General features: G+C 48.6%; 1 long non-coding RNA gene across 1 annotated transcript in view; it reads right to left on the reverse strand.

The window, feature by feature from the left end:
- Window positions 1-5594, reverse strand: part of LOC110257438 — a 69289-nt gene extending 63695 nt beyond the window's left edge. The window contains exons 1-2 of the long non-coding RNA XR_002340023.1: window positions 5293-5594; window positions 3471-3584 (exon numbers count right to left, since the gene is read on the reverse strand). This is a non-coding gene — a long non-coding RNA (uncharacterized LOC110257438). The remainder of the gene's footprint in view (window positions 1-3470; window positions 3585-5292) is intronic.

The following is a 5684-nucleotide window of genomic DNA, read 5'->3' on the forward strand; positions in this document are numbered from 1 at the left end:
ATTAATCTGTCTAGAAGGCAGAAGGCATCAAGAGAAGAAACTCTGGCATCTCTACCTGGCAGGTTACTGCCATAAGCCTGCTCTACCTAACCCTGCTCCACCCACATATCGAGGTTAAAAGGTTGTAACTTGAGGCCTATCTGAAATATGCCCCCCCCTTTTTTTCTTGCTTTTTTGCTTTTTAGGGCTGCACCCTTGGCATATGGACATTCCCAAGCTAGGGGTCAAATCAGAGCTGCAGCTGCCAACCTATGCCACCACCACTGCAACATGGAATTTGAGCCAAGTCTGCAAACTACACCACAGTTCACGGCAATGCCAGATCCTTAACTCACTGAGTAAGGCCAGGGATTGAATCTGCATCCTCTTGGATACTAGTTGGGTTCGTTTCCTCTGAGCCACAATGGGAAGTCCCTGAAATATCCCTTTGATGCAAACTGCACAGGAAATCAGGTAATCAAGTATAACTAGAAAGCTATTTAAGAAAGCCATGGAGACATACACAATTTTTAGGTAATACTCCTCACCACTTAACCAAGAAAAGATAAAATTAAAGATTTTTTTTTTTGTCTTTTTGCCATTTCTTGGACCATTCCCGCGGCATATGGGGTTCCCAGGCTAGGGGTCTAATCGGAGCTGTAGCTGCCAGCCTACACCAGAGCCACAGCAACGCGGGATCCGAGCCTCGTCTGCGACCTACACCACAGCTCATGGCAACGCCGAATCGTTAACCCACTGAGCAAGGGCAAGGATCGAACCCGCAACCTCATGGCTCCTAGTCGGATTCGTTAACCACTGCGCCACGACAGGAACTCCTAGATTTTTTTAATCTTAATCCAGTGTTGGTTTGGTTTTTGACCACACCTGTGACGTGGAAGTTCCCAGGCCAGGGATGGAACCCATGCCATAGCAGCAGCCCAAGCCACTGCAGTGACAATGCTGGATCCTTAACCTGCTGAGCTACACAGGAACTCCTTTTATCCAGCATTTCAATCTTCAACCCAGTGTTGCCTTAACTGTGGACGAACAGGCATTTACATATACAATATGTTGCTTTCAAAAACATGTAAGCCATGGGAGCTCCTGACATGGCTCAGTAGTTAACATCCGACTAGTGAGGAACCCAAGTATTATTCATGCGGACGCAGGTTTGATCTCTGGCCTTACTCAGTGGGTTAAGGATCTGGCGTTGCCATGAGCTGTGGAATAGGATGCAGACATGGCTCAGATCCCGAGTTGCTGTGGCTGTGGCATAGGCCAGTGGCTACAGCTCCAATTGGACTTCTAGCCTAGGAATTGCCATATGCTGCAGGTGCAGCCCTAAAAAGACAAAAAAAAAAAAAAAAAAAAAAAAAAAAAAAAAAAATTAAGGCTTAGATGGTAGAAAGCTAAAGAAAGAAGAGGCCTTTAGGTTCATCACATCCAACTCTCTCATTCCTCAGATCAAGAGAAAGAAATGGGAACTGGGATTGTCAAAGCCCCACAGCTATTAGAAGCAGAACTAAGACACCCTCATAATGATATCTGCTCTCCTATAAAACTCTGTATGCTATTCACGAAGCATTTTTAAATGGCCTTTATTTGCTTTGATTCCCCCCCCAAAAAAAAACAGATGTTTCCACAGATGATAAAACTGAGGTACAATGGACTTGGATGACGTGCGTCCATCACCTGGCTAGTGGCTCCAAATCCAATTCCCATATCTTTTCCACCACCAGACACGTGGCCCAAGTCGATTTCTTCATGCCAGCCTAGTAGGTGGTTTCCCCAGCTTCAGGCACACAGCCTGTCAAGCACGGGGCACTCAACAAATTAGATGAACGGGTGAATACCCAACAACTGGGAGAAAGTTAGGCAAATTATAGTCGATCGACAAAATACTACAAGGCTTTTAAGAAGTAAGATGTTGATAAACCGAAATCCATATTAGATGAAAAAGCTCAACCTCTCAGAAGAGAGCCACGACCTCCTAGACCTCAGAGACAGGTCTCCATCTGTTTGGTCTCAATTACCCAGCGCTGCCTCACCTGATCACACTACCGCCAATCTCTTCCCACCTCTCCTCAGCCACGGTCTCAGGATCCTGCAGGCGCTCCCTACCTCCCGCACCACCAAATCCAAATGCTTCACCTGGCCTTTAAGGCCCCATCCGCTGAGTGAATACAGCTGTTTCGTCAATTACTCACTGACTCTGGGCTCTCCCCTCTACCCCACAGAATCCCATCTCTCTCTCTTTTTTTGGCCATGCCTGCATCGTGTGCAAGTTCCCAGGCCAGGGATCAAACCCGAGCCCCAGACGATGCCAGATCCTTAACCCAATGCTCCACAAGCTAACTCCCAGAACCACATCTTTTATGCTACCAGACCTAGCCTTGACTCATGTTGGCTTCTGGTGAATATTGGTCCCTCTTCCATTTCCATCAACACCTTTTTTTTTTTAAATGAAAATAGATGTCCATGACATTCATTTGAACCTCTACAATAAAGCGCACTAGAAACAGGGACAATCAAGAGAGTTTAATCATCAAGAGGGATCTCTAATTTGAGTTTTCTTTTTTGTTCTTTTTTGCTTTTTAGGGCCAAACCAGTGGCATATGGAAGTTTCCAGGCTAGGGGTAAAATCGGGGCTAGAGCTGCCGGCCTATGCCATAGCCATAGCAATGCAGGATCCAACCATGTGTGTGACCTACACCACGGCTCACAGCAACACTGGATCCCTGATCCATTGAGGGAGGCCAGGGATCAAACCTGCATCCTCATGGATCCTAGTCAGATTCATTTCCACTGCCCCACAATAGGAACTCCCTAATTTGAGTTTCAAGTACACAGGCAGGATTGCCTTATGGAAGCTATCCAACCCCTTTCCTGGCCTGAGAAATCTGGAGTTCCTAGGATTCTCCCTAAAATGGCCCCCTGGGTGCCACCAGATTAGCCTGGGCTCTGAGGCCACGCCCACTCCTCATTCCCCTCTGAGCCACACCCCACCCCACTCCCAGATCTGTCCAATGAGTCAGGACTCCAAGTTCATTATGGGGCAAGTCCCTTCTCTCAGGGACCCTGTTTTTTCGTATGTGAAGGGGGGCAAAATGGATGAGAGAAAAATGACAATAAAAGTAAATTCTGAGGAGTTCCTGCTGTGCCTTAGTGGGTTAAGAATCTGACTGCAGTGGGTTGGGTCACTGAGGAGATAAGGGTTCAATCCCAGCCAGGCACAGTGGGCTAAAGAATCCAGCATTGCTGTAGCTGCAGTGTAGGTCCCAGCTGTGGCTGGGATTTGATTCCTGGCCTGGAAATTTCCATATGCCACTAGTGCAGCCATTAAAAAAACAAAAACAAAAGACTTCCTAGTTGGAAAAAGTTTTCTCATGAAAGTTCTCCCCAGGTATATTCAAAGCCCCTTCTTGCTAGGACATTGCAAGTGTTATAATAAGTACACCTTGGCCATCCCCCAGGTTAGTGCTCAGACTTACCCCGTCACAACATCCTGCTGTGCAGAGGTCCCAGAAGGCTGTAAGCAGTCAGCTCCCAGTGAGAGAGGTGTGAGACATGTAGCTCTTTGAAATTTTCCATCAAAATAAATAGTGCTGCAAAGAACAATCTTGTATAAGCATTCATCTTTATTCTGCAATTATTGCTTGAGAGAGATTCCTAGAAGTAGACTTACTGGCTTAAAGGATGCACACATTTTAAATCCTGATACTTAACTAGTTGAGAAACTTTACATAGGAATTCTCAAACCTACTATTATGCTTCACCTGGGGAATCTGTTTACAATGCACAATCATGACACACCACCAGCCTCCCTCTAAACCCCAAATTGCCCCTTCCCCCTCCAGGAAGTCTGGGGAGGGGCTCCAGAAGCAACTTTGCTATTCAGCTCCCAGGTGGCACCACTGCAGGCTAAAAGGAGGAATGAGCTGCTCTCTTCCATTTGCCCCAGTGAACCTCGTCTAGCACAAGACTTAGGAAGCACTGGCCTAGGGGGCTTCTGCTGCCCCAATTTGCAGGGAGGTCTCTGGGCTCCAGCCCAGGGTCAGTGGCTTTCCCAAAATGGGCAGAGTCCGGCTCTCAGAGTGCAATGCCTGGCACCAAGTACCAGGGACAGTCACATCTCCTGGCTCATCTGGCTGCCCTTCAGGTCCCCCACTAAGTCCCCTATCCCACACATGCTCTGTGATTCTAGTGATCAGGGCCCTGAAGTTTTACCTTTCTTACCTGAGACTCCTCAAGCCTTCCTCTTTCTCTCAGAAGGCTATAGACAGAGCATCACTTTCCCAAGAAATTGTTTGGGGTCTCCACTCTGGGCCTCAGTTTCCCCATCTGTGAAATGGAGAGTGCAATGCAGCGGCACTGACCCTCTGGGATTGCTGTAAGGAGAGTAGTGTGGCCGACGAAGTTCTAAGCATTTGCAGATTGGTCTGCCCTCAATGGGGAGTCCAGGTGCACCTTAACAATCATCATCAGCATTCTGATTGGCTTAGGGCCTGGGGAGCCAACTAAATTTTTGTTTTCAGAGTTATCCATAGTTTAAGCACAGTTAAGACCAAAAGCCATTTATTGCAAAGCTGCTGATTTCCAAGCTCAACGGCCCTAAATATCTGGGGTTAGATGAGGAACCAGAGGCCCAGAAAAGGCCTTGCCGATTTTTAGGCTGATTCTGTGCTTCGCTCTGCAGGGCACAAAGTCTTCTAGGAAGGCCAATAGGTTGGTCAACAGGTATTTCACAGTATGCGGAACAGAGAGCAAAGAGCAGGGAAGAGAGTGCTAGCAGGGCTGGAGAAGACCAAGAGAACTGTCCTGGAGTTAGGTGTTGTGGGCAAAGAAGAAAGACACCATCTAAAAAGCAAAAAAAAAAAAGAAAGAAAGAAAGAAAGAAAGAAAAGAAAGCAGCCAGGAGCCCCGAGGGCTCCTTGACAGGTGGTCTGCCTCCTTCAAGGGCCGGCTCAATCAGATAAGGACTTGGCCTCCACTGTGGTACCCACCTGGGCTGAATAACTCTGGTTGACTGTGAGACAAGGAGCAAAGTCAAGAGCAGCTTATGAGCAAACCGAGGACTTACAGGACATGTAACAGCACCTACCCCATCATCTGAGGGTGATACACACGCAGTGCCTCGCTTAATGGTCACTGCGTATTAACACTCCTTAAACATTGGCTGTTTTCAGCTCTGGCTGCCTTGCGTGATAGACCCTGGGGCTACATGCTTTGGGGTAATGCTCAAGAAACCTTTCTACCCGACTCTATGAGCCCCTAGGGGCAGAACAGGCGTCGCATTCAAACCCCGTTTCTTACCAGCTGGGATTAAATCCCTGGACTAACGGGGCCTCAGTTTCCTTTCCGTGCAATGGGAAAAATCAAACCGCCGGCGGGAGGTCCTGATGAAGGGAGCGGACTAACAAACATCAAGATTTGCATTAATTCTCCTCTCCGTAACGGCCCTCACCCCCAGAATGGAGCACACAGTAGGCGCTCCGGAAATGCTCTCCGAAAGGAGGAACGGGCCACTTCCTGCCCCCAAGCGGACTATCCCGATCTACGTTCCCACCACTCCTCTACGAAGGCCATGTGGCATTCCTGAGGGTGGGGGTGGGCGCAGGAAGAAGGTGCCCTCCCGGCCCCGCCCCCTCCGGGTGCGGTGGGCGGGGCAAAGCCCCTCGCTGCCGCTGGCCCGCCCCTCGGGGGGT

This window comes from Sus scrofa, chromosome 17 (assembly GCF_000003025.6).
Source record: "Sus scrofa isolate TJ Tabasco breed Duroc chromosome 17, Sscrofa11.1, whole genome shotgun sequence".
NCBI classification, from domain to species: domain Eukaryota; kingdom Metazoa; phylum Chordata; class Mammalia; order Artiodactyla; family Suidae; genus Sus; species Sus scrofa.